Raw genomic sequence first — 14297 nt, forward strand, 5'->3', positions numbered from 1 at the left:
ACTGGATGGAACCAAAGGAAGAATTGGCACCAGGTTACGATGAGGACTGGGTGGTCTGGAGATCACTAAACAGGCTACGCACCAACACTGCACGGTCAAGAGATAACCTTCTGAAGTGGGGATATTCTACTACATCTAACCTCTGCGACTGTGGAGAGGTGCAGACGACCCAGCGCATGTATAACTGCCCTGAATGTCCATCACACTGCACTTTAGAGGATCTGATGTTGGCAACCCCAAATGCTGTCGACGTAGCCCGCTTATGGGCCAAATGCCTATAACATTTTGTTTCTGTGCACACATACTTGTATATATATTTATATATATTTTCATATGCCTGTAATTAATTTTTTTCTGTGTGCTATTCATTCATTTTTTTGTATTCCTGTATCCATGGTGCTTCTGACGCGAATAATAATAATAAAAAAAAATCAGCCGATCGCTTCCAAATGCTTGGCCGACACGATCACCTGACCTCACTCCCTGTCATTTCTGGTTGTGGGGCTATCTGAAGGACAGGGTTTACCAGGGAAACATTCACACATGTGCTGATCTGAAGCGCAGCGTATCAAGAGAGATAGCAAACAAATCTGTCTACATGCTTCGTTCTGCTGTGCAGAATGCAATCCTGCGCTTCACACTCTTCTGGACACTAATGGGCGCCATACCGAGCCCCCCTTCGTAGCAGTAATGATACCGCTTTGTAATGGTATGGTGGACCGTAGTAGCACATTAAAAGTGTTTCAATTGATTCTGCATTAGTTCTCTTCCCCATATCCTTGACATTAACACTGCCAAGTTCGGTCCTCGTACGGTAGTCACTTTCCGTGTTATAACGTATTAAACAGGGAAAATTTGATTACAACCACCCGGTATGTTATGTACCTCATCTACCTCGCCGTTACGTTTTGCAGAGAAGTACACAATGACTCTGCTATCCAAGTGGACCTGACTTGCTGCACTGCACTAAGAACTGAGAACGACATTCAGCGTCGCAGTGAGGTCGAGAAGCACGACAAAAACGAAATTTAGTTATTCCGGCGAAAAATTATAAGAAATGCCTTTTTTGTGCGTGTTGTATTCGCACGCCAGTGATTCAGTAATTTGCGTCACGAAAAGTCAAACGTGGCGGGCACAAGAAGAGACGAAGGCGGGCCAAAATGCGGTCGTCCGTCTCGCTCGGTGGCCTTCACCGCCGCTGGCCGCGCAGCAGGTTCTTCTTACTGGTGGGATCGCTACCGGCAGGACGGAACGCGAGCTGTAGCGGTGTAGCAAACTTTTCTGTCACCCGCTGCCATTTCCAACTCACCGCGGTTTCACAACCAATCATAATTTCAAAAATTACCGAGTGAAGTGATACACTGCAGCCGGCCGCGGAGGTCTAGCGGTTCTAGGCGCGCAGTCCGGAACCGCGCGACTGCTACGGTCGCAGGTTCGAATCCTGCCTCGGGCATGGATGTGTGTGATGTCCTTAGGTTAGTTAGGTTTAAGTAGTTCTAAGTTCTAGGGGACTGATGACCACAGTCCCATAGTGCTCAGAGCCATTTGAACAATTTGATACACTGCAGTCCCATTCGTGGGTGGCCGGATTCAGGTCCAAACATCCTCTTTGATTGTATGCGATGATGCGTCTAGTAAAGTCGTCAGAAGTTCAGTTGCAAAACGAAGACCAATTACGAAGTGATTTTGATACGACATTTTTATGGTCCTAAATTTGGCCATTGACTCTATACAGGAAAATGTATGACGTCAACCACATGAGTACTAAAAGAAATTACACGATAAATCACACACATCTAATGACCGACGATTCAACTAAGTTCCTAGGCGTTACAGTTAGGAACAACTTAAATGGGGACGATCATATAATATTGTTGGAGGAAGACAAGCGAAAGACTGCGTTTTACGGGCAGAATACTTAGAATATGCAACAGGTTGCAAGATCCCCTCGCTTCTAAACTGATACTGTTATTACTCAGCTTAGACGCGTGTCCGTAGAGGGTGGTATACGTGACGTACAGTATGACTGGTCAGCATTTCCATTCAGAATTTGCGAGTGTAAGTCGGACCTTCCTTGATCCGCCTTGGTGGGTCGTGTCGTCGGATTTCCTCCTACCTGTGCGCGGTGCAGCTCTCGTAAATATCGTCCCGTGCAGATTCTTCATTGGCGCATTGGATGTCTGTCGGTGGAAGCTAATTATCTGATATTGCTGTCGATCAACTTTGGGGGATCTATTTACTCGAAATTAACATTCAGAATGCCGTAACATCACTTTTATTCCTATTACATCAATAATGAAACACTCATGTCTCAAACTACTCGTAACCGAGAGCATGGCTACCATCGAACAAGACAGGAAGAGCTCTTAACGCCGACTGCCGACTTTGGCGCGCAGTCCGTATCTCTTACTAGTTTCGTCACAGTTCGTGGATTTCCGATCAAGTTCGTACTTACTAAGATATGCTTTTTTTAATGAACAGTTGTGAATTTTAACGCGGCAAAATTATGATAAATAGTTTTAAACATCCGGAGGCTTCTCCTGGTATTCATGTTGTCATAAATGACTTTAATTATTAAATATAAATAAACAAAATCGGTGACTTTGGCGCCAAGATGTCGGTACTTCCCGTCATGTATATTTCCCAGACTGACGCTTGTTGCTACAGTCCAGCGCCGAGCCCCACCCCACTACGAGCGACATGTGGTCGCTTCGTCACCTAGCAAGCCAGCGTGGGAAATGCTCTCCGACTCATGGCCGGCTACGGACTACAGCACTTCCTAACTATCGTGAATACATCAATGAGAAACAATAATTTATTAAAACTGGTAAAAATGTCTTCCTCACGTAACAGGCACCTTACAAGGTCGACTAAAGAGACTGCCTACACCAAGCTTGCACGTCCTCTTCTGGAGTACTGATGCGCGGTGTGCGATTCGTACGAGATAGGATTGACGTATGACATTGAAAAAGCTTAAAGAACTCAGCTCGTTTTGTACTATGGAGGAATAGGCGACACGAATTGGGATGGTAATCATTAAAACAAACGCTTTTTTCGTTGCGTTGATATCTCTCCACGAAATTTCAATAACTACCCTTGCCCTCCGAATGAGAAAGTATTTTGTTGACGCCCATCTAGACAGGGCGGTATGATCATCGAAATAAAATAACAGAAATCAGAGCTCTCACGGTAATGTTTAAGTGTTCGTTTTCCTGCACGCTGTTCGAGAATGCAACCGTAGACACATAGTCTGAAGGTCGTTCGACGAACCCCCTGCCAAGCACTTAAGAGTGAACTCAGATGTAGATGTTTCTATACAGTAATAATGTTACACAGAAAACAGTCTGCTTTGTTTGTAGGTAACAGACTTATAATATCTCTAAAACAGCTCGCCCTTCTTATACAAGAAGGGACTGAACGATTATTAAAAGAAATTCAGCGCAGGACTTACTGCAGTAGGTCGCTGTGATGGTGCTGGGTTGATGCTGGGCCCTCCCTGTAGCCGACCACGTCACTCTGTCCTGCAATACAAACACAAAACAGTTGTTGTTAGTGAAGCGCTTTCACACGCAGTGCACAACCTGAAATAAATGCCGATACTTTGACACCTTACTCCTGACTTAATCTTAACTAAATACACGGACAATTACGGACCTTATCCCACTGGTTGAACGCTATTCCGCCATCTGAGGCGCCACTCCACGGCGGAGTGAGATGAAAATATCGCCAGCAGTAAGTTCCCTCTGCCGTGCTCACTCTCGCCCGTTCTCGAAACCATAGCCATTACGTCATCTAACAGTAGACTGCAGCTGCTATCTTCAGGATGGTTGGAAGTTATTTTAGTTCTGCCATCGAGGAAAAATATTTGTCTATGCCTGGGATAAGTGAAATCAAATGAAATGAGCGTTTGGCATCATTGGCCGGGAAGCACCTTGCGGGGCAAGTCCGGCCGCCTTGCTGCAGGTCTTATTACATTCAACGCCACATTAGGCAACCTGTGCGCCGGATGGGGATGAAATGATGATGAAGACAACGCAACACCCAGCCCCTGAGCGGAGAAAATCTCCGACCCAGCAGGGAATCGAACCCTGGCCCGTAGGACGGCAATCCGTCACGCTGACCACTCAGCTATCGGAGTGGACCCTGGGATCAATTGTTGTCGGTAGACACGTTAACCAGTACACAGCACATTCACGTAATAACATAATTTTATGACATAAATCAGTGTCTCTCATCCGCTTCAGTACCTCTTAATTGATTATCCTCCACACCCATCCAATCTTAGCTTTTTTTCCGTAGCACCACACTTCATTTTCTACCCTAATTCCCTCAACGTCACCTGACTTAATTCGACTACAGTTGATTACCATGGTATAGTTTTGGTGATGTTCATCTCATAATCCCTTTCCAAGACACTATCCAAAGAATAATAATAATAAAAAGGAACACTGCGATCTGGTGCTGAAAAAAAGGCCCCTGTGTCTTCCTAAAGCCTAACAATTCATTCATTCTGGATTTAAACGGAACACACCGTCGCCGTCAAAGGGTGGCGTCTTCGTATTAGAAAGAACATCAATCAACACAACGCCACGCCACTTAGCCCAGAATTCAGCGGTGAAACTGACGTTGTGAGGCACCATCCGCGTTACGAAATGTCGGAATACAACATTAGCTTTTAGGAACTAGAAGTGATTAGTAAAGTTTATTAGCAGCCAAAGCAAAATTCATAAAGGTCATGGATGCATTTTCGACATGGCCGAGAATTGAAAGAACAGGAAAGTTTCCTCCAAACATTTTTAAACATCAACGTTTATCTGCTTTATAAAATATACACATACAAATACGTCAAATAATACTTTGCAACACGAAGCACCTTCTTTTCTTTTTGATTTTATCCATATTTTTCAGCTATGAAAGTGACTGTATTCACTATATATAAGTTTAGTAAAAGCCCCTTAAGACATAATTTTTTCATGTTTTATTAAATTACACGATACTTTTCGGGCCCTGTGGATTCATCCTCAGGTGCAAATCATCTAACACATAATTTACATTTGTTCTTGAGTGTGGTGAAATGGATTTTCCTGTTATGGGAAAGTTAGATGTTATGTTTCGTATTTCGTGAATCGAGTGTAGAAATATGTGAGAAATAGTGGAAAAAAAAACAGTGAAAAACTTCAAGGCGCACATTTGTTTTCAACTGTCTACAAACACTTCACAGATCTAATTTAACCTGACGTGATCGAAGATGAAATTTATCACATAGTGTCAGGGATATAAGTTTTAAGAATTTGATATATACAAAAAATAAATTTAAAATAAGTCATAGGAAATATATGCCAATCTTCACGCAACCTCCACAATGAGTCTCAAAAATGGAGCAAACAAGAGGATTAATTTTTATACTCAGCATCGGATCAGTGGTCATCCGTGCACACAGAAGAGCTTGTTTTGAGTTGTTACAAACGTAAAATGAAAATTGCTAATTTTATAACAGGCATGCCCTGTGTCATTTGTCTGCCGTGCTTTATGTAGTGCGATACGTAGACGGCAACCATTTATGTTTCTAACGAGAGTAAGTTCTAGCGTTGTACGTTAAGCAGCCACAATAGCTCGCGTCAAATGAAAGTTATTTGTCTGAAAACAAAGTAGGGAGTTTCACCTTTTGAGACAGGTTTAGAACTCTCCACGATGAATGCAAAAAGGTACTTCGAAACCATTCTGTTTCTGGTCATAATAACAGCACATGTTCCCAATCAAATATACTTATTGCCAGAAACCATGTTCTTATGAAATGCACTGAGATTACTCGGCAAAATAGTCCCATTAGATCCCGGTCGCGCTAAACAAGACATAAAAGTGTTCAGTATTGAAACAGACGGGACTATTTCGTATTTTGAACTCATTTTGTCGTATCTTTTCCATGTTTGCGAAATTAATACGGTATTTCGATTATCGAAAATGTCACATGTTTTCTCTTTTTACCAACATTTGCTTCAACATATGTTTTTAATAATGATATTGGTACATCGTATTTCTATTTTTCAATACCTTTTGTACTGAGGAGCCGTGGACGTCGGAAGGTGGGTCAAGATGAAGCTATTTATTTGTGGTGTAAAGGATCTGTTGTTTGTGTAGCTACAAAACTTGTTGGTGATTTGACTGTATATTATCATAAATAAAGAATCCTGATCCAATTAAAAAAAAATAAAACCAACAAATTGATGTTGCCACCAGACGAGAAGCGATTCTTATAGTTGTAGCTCTCAGAGGCACTCTGGGATGTCCTCAGTGTGAGGCACGCCTGTGCATGTCTGTGAGCCGTAGCTCGATTGCGTAGCGCAGCACAGAACTCTATTGCCGATCGCGGTTGTCTGCCTACCGGCCTGTCCCCCCCCCCCCCCCTTCCACCAACAACATAGCACAAACTATAAATGATGACCATGGAAGTATAAGCGAGACCCACTGATGATGACACATGAGTTCTGAAAAAAAGTCTTTGTGTTGCAAAAGACGGAAATAAGAAACATATTCGAAACTGAACAATTTCAACGTGTAATAACCGCAGAAGTATATCCCAGGTCGACTTCCTAAAGAATCCTCGCTCGTCACAATACAAACGTCCCCCCACTACTACCATACTAGCAGTGGTGAATGCACATTTCGTTCCATGCATCGTTTCCGCTAAGCACGAAATGTACTAGCTATAGCCCCGTAAAAGTTCTCAAAGAACAGAAGTAATCGACTTCCTGTAAGGCGAATGCTTCGGGATCACTCTTCACCATGCAATACTGTATACGAAAATCAAACTTCAGCTGTATGATTGTCTGTTTATCACTTAAGTTATCATCATTCACCACCTCCGAGAAGGTGAGTGTGCGTGCGTGCTTGTGTGTGTGTGTGTGTTTGTGTACCTTCATTACCCGCGGTGCTTATGAAGCCATCGGAACAGTGCTAAGCGTACGCGCCGCCTGACCCTTCCATATCTCTGCTACCCGCACGACGCATCCATGAGGCGTGAAGTCTATGGCTACGAACAAGCCGCTGCAAGGGACAAAGTATTGCACGCTGTCCGTATCGAGTGATGCTGGTTCCGAAGATGACGAGACACGTCAGTCCCTGAGAGCGAAGGATGTGAGAATCCGTTATCGGTGAGACATCTCCAATAACGGAGCAGGCGACGTACACATATTGTACTTCTACAGTTGCTGGTGTTTGACGACAATAGCGAAGTGTTTGCGCAAACGCTGACTTTTCAGATTAATCTGTTTAGAGACATCCAGTACATTCGTTCACAATGTTCTTCTGTTCATACTTGAAACTAGAAAGATTGAGATTCGCAAACATATTTCACCTTACATGTTTTGAACTTGAGACAGAGTGGTCACCATTTTGATCTTCAGGAGCCGACACTGCCGGGATATTTTATTTTACTTTTTTTCTTTATTTCATTACTTCTCACGCTGTCGGTGGTTTCTTGGTAGCATAGATATTTCTGCTCTTCAGCCAAATGATGTTAAAATCTAGTTCACTTTAGTTGCGATATAAAGTCACACAGGACGTGGGAGGATGTATGTCAGTGCTGAATAGGTCGCTAAGTACGAATTTGTCATTTGGTAAAAAAATTATTGTGTTGATGCGTTTCGGATGCAGTTCATCTTCAGAACGTCTGCCAAACAAACGTGCAAACCCATAACCACAAGCGTAATACACAAAAGTCTTCCGAGAGTAAAGATACGGTAGGTATTACAAAAAATATTTAAAAAAAATAAACATGCCAAATGGAATAGCGCTCATACAAAGACTGGAGTCGCATGTGTCCCTCCTCACAATCAGTGCTAAACTGAATACCAGAAACTGCCACGAGGTGGCCAGACTGTATTGGTATAGGACTGTTGATATTTTAAAAAATATCGAGAATCTGATGTATCGATATTTAAGAAATATCCTTATATGCTATCGATATATAGCGAAGAGGTACCGACATATCGATATATCAACTAAATTTCAAGGCGGAGTTGTGTTTTCTGGGGATGCTTTCCATTCCCCTCCTGCTGTTGATAAAGTATCTCTGTATCGGTATTACTCCCAGAAATATCTATGTATATCGACGATATTTCACTTCCAGATACATCGATATACCGGTATCTAATGGCAATATTGAGTGCCGATATTATATTATAATTTTTATTTTTTTATTATATTGTACTATATTATATTTTTTCACATTTTTCAGTAAATATTTGAAATTTTTCTTTTGAAATTGTAGTAGAACATAATTCTAGTTTCGCTGTGTGAAGGAGTCTTACTACTTTTTGAGCTTTCATCACCTCCAGTCCCCCTTTGACTGTATAATGTAAGTATGCATTAAGCGGGGGGGGGGGGGGGGGGGAGGGAAGTATGTTTTACAGCGTGTGTCTAGCCTCACTGTGGATAGTTAGCTTTCTTATCTGAGAAAGAGTTGTGGGCAACACTTGCGATGCACCGCAAGTTGCTGCATCACTGAGTTTAACACACACAAATTATTCATCTTTCACGTAAAACTTCCTGGGACCTTTCGCAGGAGAGCTTCTGTGAAGTTTGGAAGGCAGGAGACGAGGTACTGGTGGAAGTAAGGCTGTGAGGGCGGGTCGTGAGTAGTACTTGGGTAGCTCAGTCGCCTGGCTCTGAGCACTACGGCACTTAACTTCTGAGGTCATCAGTCCCCTATAACTTAGAACTACTTAAACCTAACTAACCTAAGGACATCACACACATCCATGCCAGAGGCAGGATTCGAACCTGCGACCGTAGCGGTCGCGCGGTTCCAGACTGTAGCGCCTAGAACCGCTCGGCCACCCCGAACGGCAAAAGGCAAAGGTCCCGAGTTCTAATGTAGGCCCGGCAAACAGTTTTAATCTGCCATGGAGTTTCATATCAGAGCACACTCCGCTGCAGAGTGAAAATTTCATTCTGGAGCCATCTTTCATATTTTTAAAACTAAAAGTGTTCCAAGAAAAGCCTTTCGTTTTATAGTTTAGTTAGGTGCTAAAGTTGATGGTAATGTGGGCGAGGGGCAACAGATGGCAGGAGGGAGTTGGGGTACTAGCTAATGTCTGGTTGCAGCCAGGGGTAATGGTCTAAGAAAGGTTGGGAACCACTGCAGTCTAACAGGTCTGGTAACAATGTGAACAACACTACAGCACTTTGGTGCCTTTCTATCTGTCACACAGCACTACAGCTCTAATTATTTACATAAACGGCAATGGTGTGTACGTGTACGAAGTTACTCTGAGACTCGACCACGTCTTGTGCGTCCTTCGTTTTTTCTTCATACAGTGTACCAGACCGCGTTGTGTGTGAAGCTTGGGGTGTTCACCTAGCGGCCGCGCTGCTAGGCGCCGTTAGGCTACCCGCAGCGCACGCACTCAGTGCCCTGAGCTGCCCTAGCCTCCCCGCGTGCCGTGGTGTGGTGTCAGCTCGTGGCCGGGTCGCCGCCCGTTTGGCATTCAGGGGCCGCGCTCGCTTTCTAGCGGGCAGACCCGCCGCGCGGCGCTGCGCCGCGTTTCCAATTCCAGCACACCACCACACGCTCCCAAGTGACACCAAACCGTGGGCCCTCTTCTATACTCACGTATAACGGCTCACAATTACTAGCTAACTGTGAATCCACGCCTACCAGATCTCCTGGAATTGTCAGTGTATGAGGGACGAAATAAAGGGACAAAAGAATTAGCTACAACAACTTTTGCAGAAGCCATACTGCAATAATAAGAGTCGAGGAGAATGAAAGGGATGCAGTAGTTGAGAAGGGATTGAGACAGTGTTGTAGCATTACTTCGACGTAATTCAATCTGAATGATGAGCATTCTTTGACGTAAACCAAGGAGAAATTTGGAAAGGATATTTATGTTCAAGGAGAAGAAATTAAAACTTTAAGGACTGTCCTAGCCATAGTAATTCTGCCAGAGTTCGAAAAGAATTTCGAAGAGCATTTAAACGAAATGAAATGTGTCTGGCAATGAGGTTATAAGACGAATATCAACAAATGTAAAACAAGGATAATTGAATGTAGTCGAGTTAAATCAGGTGACGCTGATAGAATTAGATTAGGAAGTGAGAATGTAGTCGAAGCTTATCGTACGTTGGGCAGAAAAATAATTGGCGACGGTCGTCGTAAACAGGATACAAAATTTAGAGTGACAACAGCACGAAAAGCATTTATGAAAATGTTAACTTTGTTGGCATCGAATAGAAATTTGCGTTTGAAGAAGTCTTTTGTGAAGGTATTTCTCACGGAAGTGACACATGGACGATAAGGAGTACATCAACAATGGAACACAAGATTTCGAAATGTAGTGCTGTAGAAGAATGTAGAAACTTAGATGGATAAATCGAGTTACTAATGAGGAGGAATAGAATGCAATTGGTGATACATGGAATTTTTGCCCAACTTGACTAAAAGAATGAACTGGTTGATACGACACTTTCTGTTTGTTAATGGTAGGAAGTGTGTGTTGAAGGGGTGAGGTGGAGGAGTTGTACAAATTCTAGAGCGAGACCAAGGCTTGAATGTATTAAACATGTTGAAGAAAATATATGTTGTTGTTGTCAGAGATGAAGAGGAATAGACTCGTGTGAACAACAAGAAAAGCGGTTATGAAAAAAAAGAGAGAGATTTTTCAACATTGAATATAAATATAAAGCTCAGAAATTTTTTCTGGTGGTGTTCGGCTGGGTTGAAGTCTCGTTCAGAAGTGAAACGTGAAGGATAAACAGTTCAAGCACGAATAGAATAGAACTTTTTGGAATGCAGCACTACAGAAGAATGCTGAAAGTTAGATAGGTAGGTCGGACATCTAATGAAGAGATACTGAACAGAATTGAAGGCTAAGAACTTTATGGCACAAACTAACAAAAACACGTTATCGGTTGATAGGTAACATTCTGAGACATCAAGGAATCGTCAATTTCATAATAGATGGGCTATGGCGGGTAAAACTTAGGAGATACCAAGGCTTAACTATACCAAGTATATTCAGATTATAACCATACCTTCACTAGCAGTTAATTAGTTCAAAAATTATCACGTCGCGCACTCAAAGTATGATCTTTTTATTGCGCAACTAAAAGGTCTTTAATGTGGCAGGTATTGCTACATCAATTGATTGCACTCACTGAAGAAAATTAACAGTATCACTTATGTTGTATTAGCAATCCAACGACGATTTCGCTCTGGCTTTGGCTCTTAATTAAAATTGTTGTCTAGGTAGCATGACTATCGCTGTTGGTGCGAAAGGCACTCGGATGTTAATTACGCCGACTTGAAGAACTTACGAAGACAATTTTTCACAAAAATTCACTTTTATTAAACTTTTTACACTTTCGCATGATCAAAACATAACTTCATCATACAATTTCGCAGCCGTTACTGCTCTTAATAAAACTCACAACATTTTTCATTGTCCACAGCTCAGACTCATCTTTTCATTTCCAACACAAAGTCAAGACTGTTCATATTATTCAACACAAAACTTCACTGCTCTGTACGCTTCCGCGACAATAGTCACAAGCCAGCCTCAAAGATAACAATAAGTACAAAAATATTCACACTAGATATTATATCGATTTCAACATCTCAAAATATCGACGTACCTACATATAAAAATGAAATAAAACTTGAATAGAGTGAAAAATATGAGACATTACGTAGAAAAATATTCATTAATCTACGGTATCGAAAAATTGGGTTGGCGGGTGGTAATGGTTTCGCAAATAAAGAACCATTACAAGATGGACATGTGGCAGCAGTTATGCAAAGACGAAGAAGTTTATACAAAGTACATTTCCATGGGGAGCTAAAGCAAACCTGTCTTCGGACTAAAGACCAGAATAACAACATCAGATACAAGATGTTTATAAAATGTCCGTTGAAATCACCGATGTCTAAATGACAAGATCTGTTAAAAATGTTAAATCCTGCCTAGTCGTCAAATGTTGCACCCTGCCTAGTTGTCAATTGTGGCGTGTCAAGGAAACCTGCTTTCTCGAATCGCTAGACAAACAATTCAAACAAATCGTATTAATGAGTTTCATTACGAAAAGTAAATGACAAGACTTAACTTTGAGAATTACATAGATGTGTCGCAAGCAAAGAGCGACATACAAAATAAATAAGCTTCTTCGGTATATACAATTCCTAAGTCGTTGCTATACATGTGCATAATCGTGATGCTGCTGTTCCACTGGGCCACGAGCAGTCGGGCGGGACGCTTATGTTCTCTTCATATGGGGGCCACTGCTGTCGCGTTGTCGTCCTGGAGAGCGGTCGGTCAGTGAGCAATTGGCTGACGTCTTGTCACAGTCATTTCTGCTCTATCGTTCCCGACTGGCGTGCCGGCGCTTGACTTTACGTCGTAACAAAAAATATATGTACGAACAGAGCCACATTTATCTGTACTCCTCAAGTCACCATACGGGCTATGGCGTAGGGTACATAGTACAAGTCTCATGCTGCTTCCCCCCCCCCCCCCCCCCCCACCCTCCTTCTCTCTCTCTCTCTCTCTTCCTATTCCGTTCGCAAACTGTACGTGGGAAGAAAGATCGTAAGTATACTTTTGCACGATCCCGAATTTCTCTGGCTTCTGAGTCATTATTATAACGTGAGATGCGTAATGCAGGAAGTAGTCTGTTTGCGGATGCGCTTTGGAACGTGCTCTGTGGGGATTTTGTGAGTAAGACTCTCCAAGTTGGATAAGATCTTCCTTGTAGTGTCTACCACTGCAATTTGTTGAGCATGTCTGTGTCACTTTACCGATACAGTAGTGTCTTTACGTTCTAGCAGACACCCGAGAGAGTCTGCAGGTCTCAGAAATATTAGTGGCGCACATCGGTTGTCTCCAGAGCCAATTTTGAGCTCTTAGGCATTGTGAGAATTACTGAGCCATGCGCCGCACTTTACGGAGAATTTCCTCTTACGAGTAGAGCTAGATTTAAGGTTTAAGGACACCTTAGAACGCCATAAAGTATGATATTTGTATAGGAGAATATCCTCTTACGAGTAGAGCTAGATTTAGCGTTTAAGGATACCTTAGAACGCCATAAAGTATGATATTTGAATATTCATTGAAACTCTGAAGGAACTACTTTCTGTATTCTAACTGTGGCGCAAGCAACGCATGTTTGGAAGGGACCAGCACAGTCTAGGGACCAGGCATACGCTGCTCGGTATCTTTTGGGCTGGGAGCTGTAGTGGAATGTGATCATGATCGAAATTAATTGAAGTAACTGTGGTGTGCTTCTTTCTCAACTAACTGCACAGACCTTTAAGAGACATGAAGTAGTGGAATAACTGGCACCGAAGAGCAGATATTCTCATTGACAACATGAATTAGAGTCAGTGAACCGTGACATGTTCCCTTTCACGTGAGTATTTTGCATCTAGATAGCGCCAGGTACCGTTATAACCCTCTAAAAGTTGACCAATCAAATCCGTAACAACTTTTGCAGCTCTTCTTTGGATCTTTTCGATCATCTAACTTGATAAGACTGCAACAGCAGAGAATTAACTGAACGAGAGTTTTGCAAGCAGCCTCTTTCGTGCATCGATCACAGTTCCGTATGATTTCGACAATAAATTTGACCCTGAGATCTGCCTTCTGCACGGCTATTTTACCCCTAAATGTGCTATGTTCCAACTTATGCAGAGGTGTAGCATGGTACACACAATCAAATCTTCTCCTCCTTTTTCCTGGTTTTTATCCTGTATCTTGACGGGGTAGGTAAGTTAATATGGATTAAAATTCTTTTAATAAAGTAAACAAATTAGGCTTGGTTCTAGATTCAACTACCTGCATAATTGAGACGATTTCTTGTTATTTTTCTATATAAAACTTGTATGTTCCATCGATTTAAATAAATATTACAAAATTCAAGAATTGTAAAATTCTTTTTTCGAATGAGGTTTTGTTTGTTATAATTTATCTACAATTCATGTCTTTATAAAATATTTTTTACATCAAGAGATTCAATAAAACATGTTTAAACCTTTAAAAGTTTTTATGATTTTCTCTTAGATTTTAAATTGTTTTTTGTCTGATGGCCATCTATTCCTTACATGTCTGGCCATCTAAGCCTGATACTCCGGTAAGATGGCCCAGTGTTACATACTTTTTAACAATTTTTAGTTAGTATGAAAATTTGGTATACTTTGTAAACGAAGACGATTTCGTTTTTTATGAACTGAAAAGGAAACCTGCGGAAATTTCAGGTTCTCTTGTGTATTAGGCTGCGAAACAGACTTCTGAAAAAATCATAGC

General features: G+C 41.9%; 1 protein-coding gene across 1 annotated transcript in view; it reads right to left on the reverse strand.

Annotated features, from left to right (window-relative positions):
• The window catches only part of LOC124802540 (protein expanded), a 490537-nt gene that overhangs the window by 217348 nt on the left and 258892 nt on the right, over positions 1–14297 (reverse strand). Inside the window, exon 2 of the mRNA XM_047263399.1 lies at positions 3452–3521. The gene's annotated coding sequence lies outside the window, so the exon portion shown is untranslated. The remainder of the gene's footprint in view (positions 1–3451; positions 3522–14297) is intronic.

Source organism: Schistocerca piceifrons, chromosome 6 (genome assembly GCF_021461385.2).
Source record: "Schistocerca piceifrons isolate TAMUIC-IGC-003096 chromosome 6, iqSchPice1.1, whole genome shotgun sequence".
Taxonomy (NCBI): Eukaryota; Metazoa; Arthropoda; class Insecta; order Orthoptera; family Acrididae; genus Schistocerca; species Schistocerca piceifrons.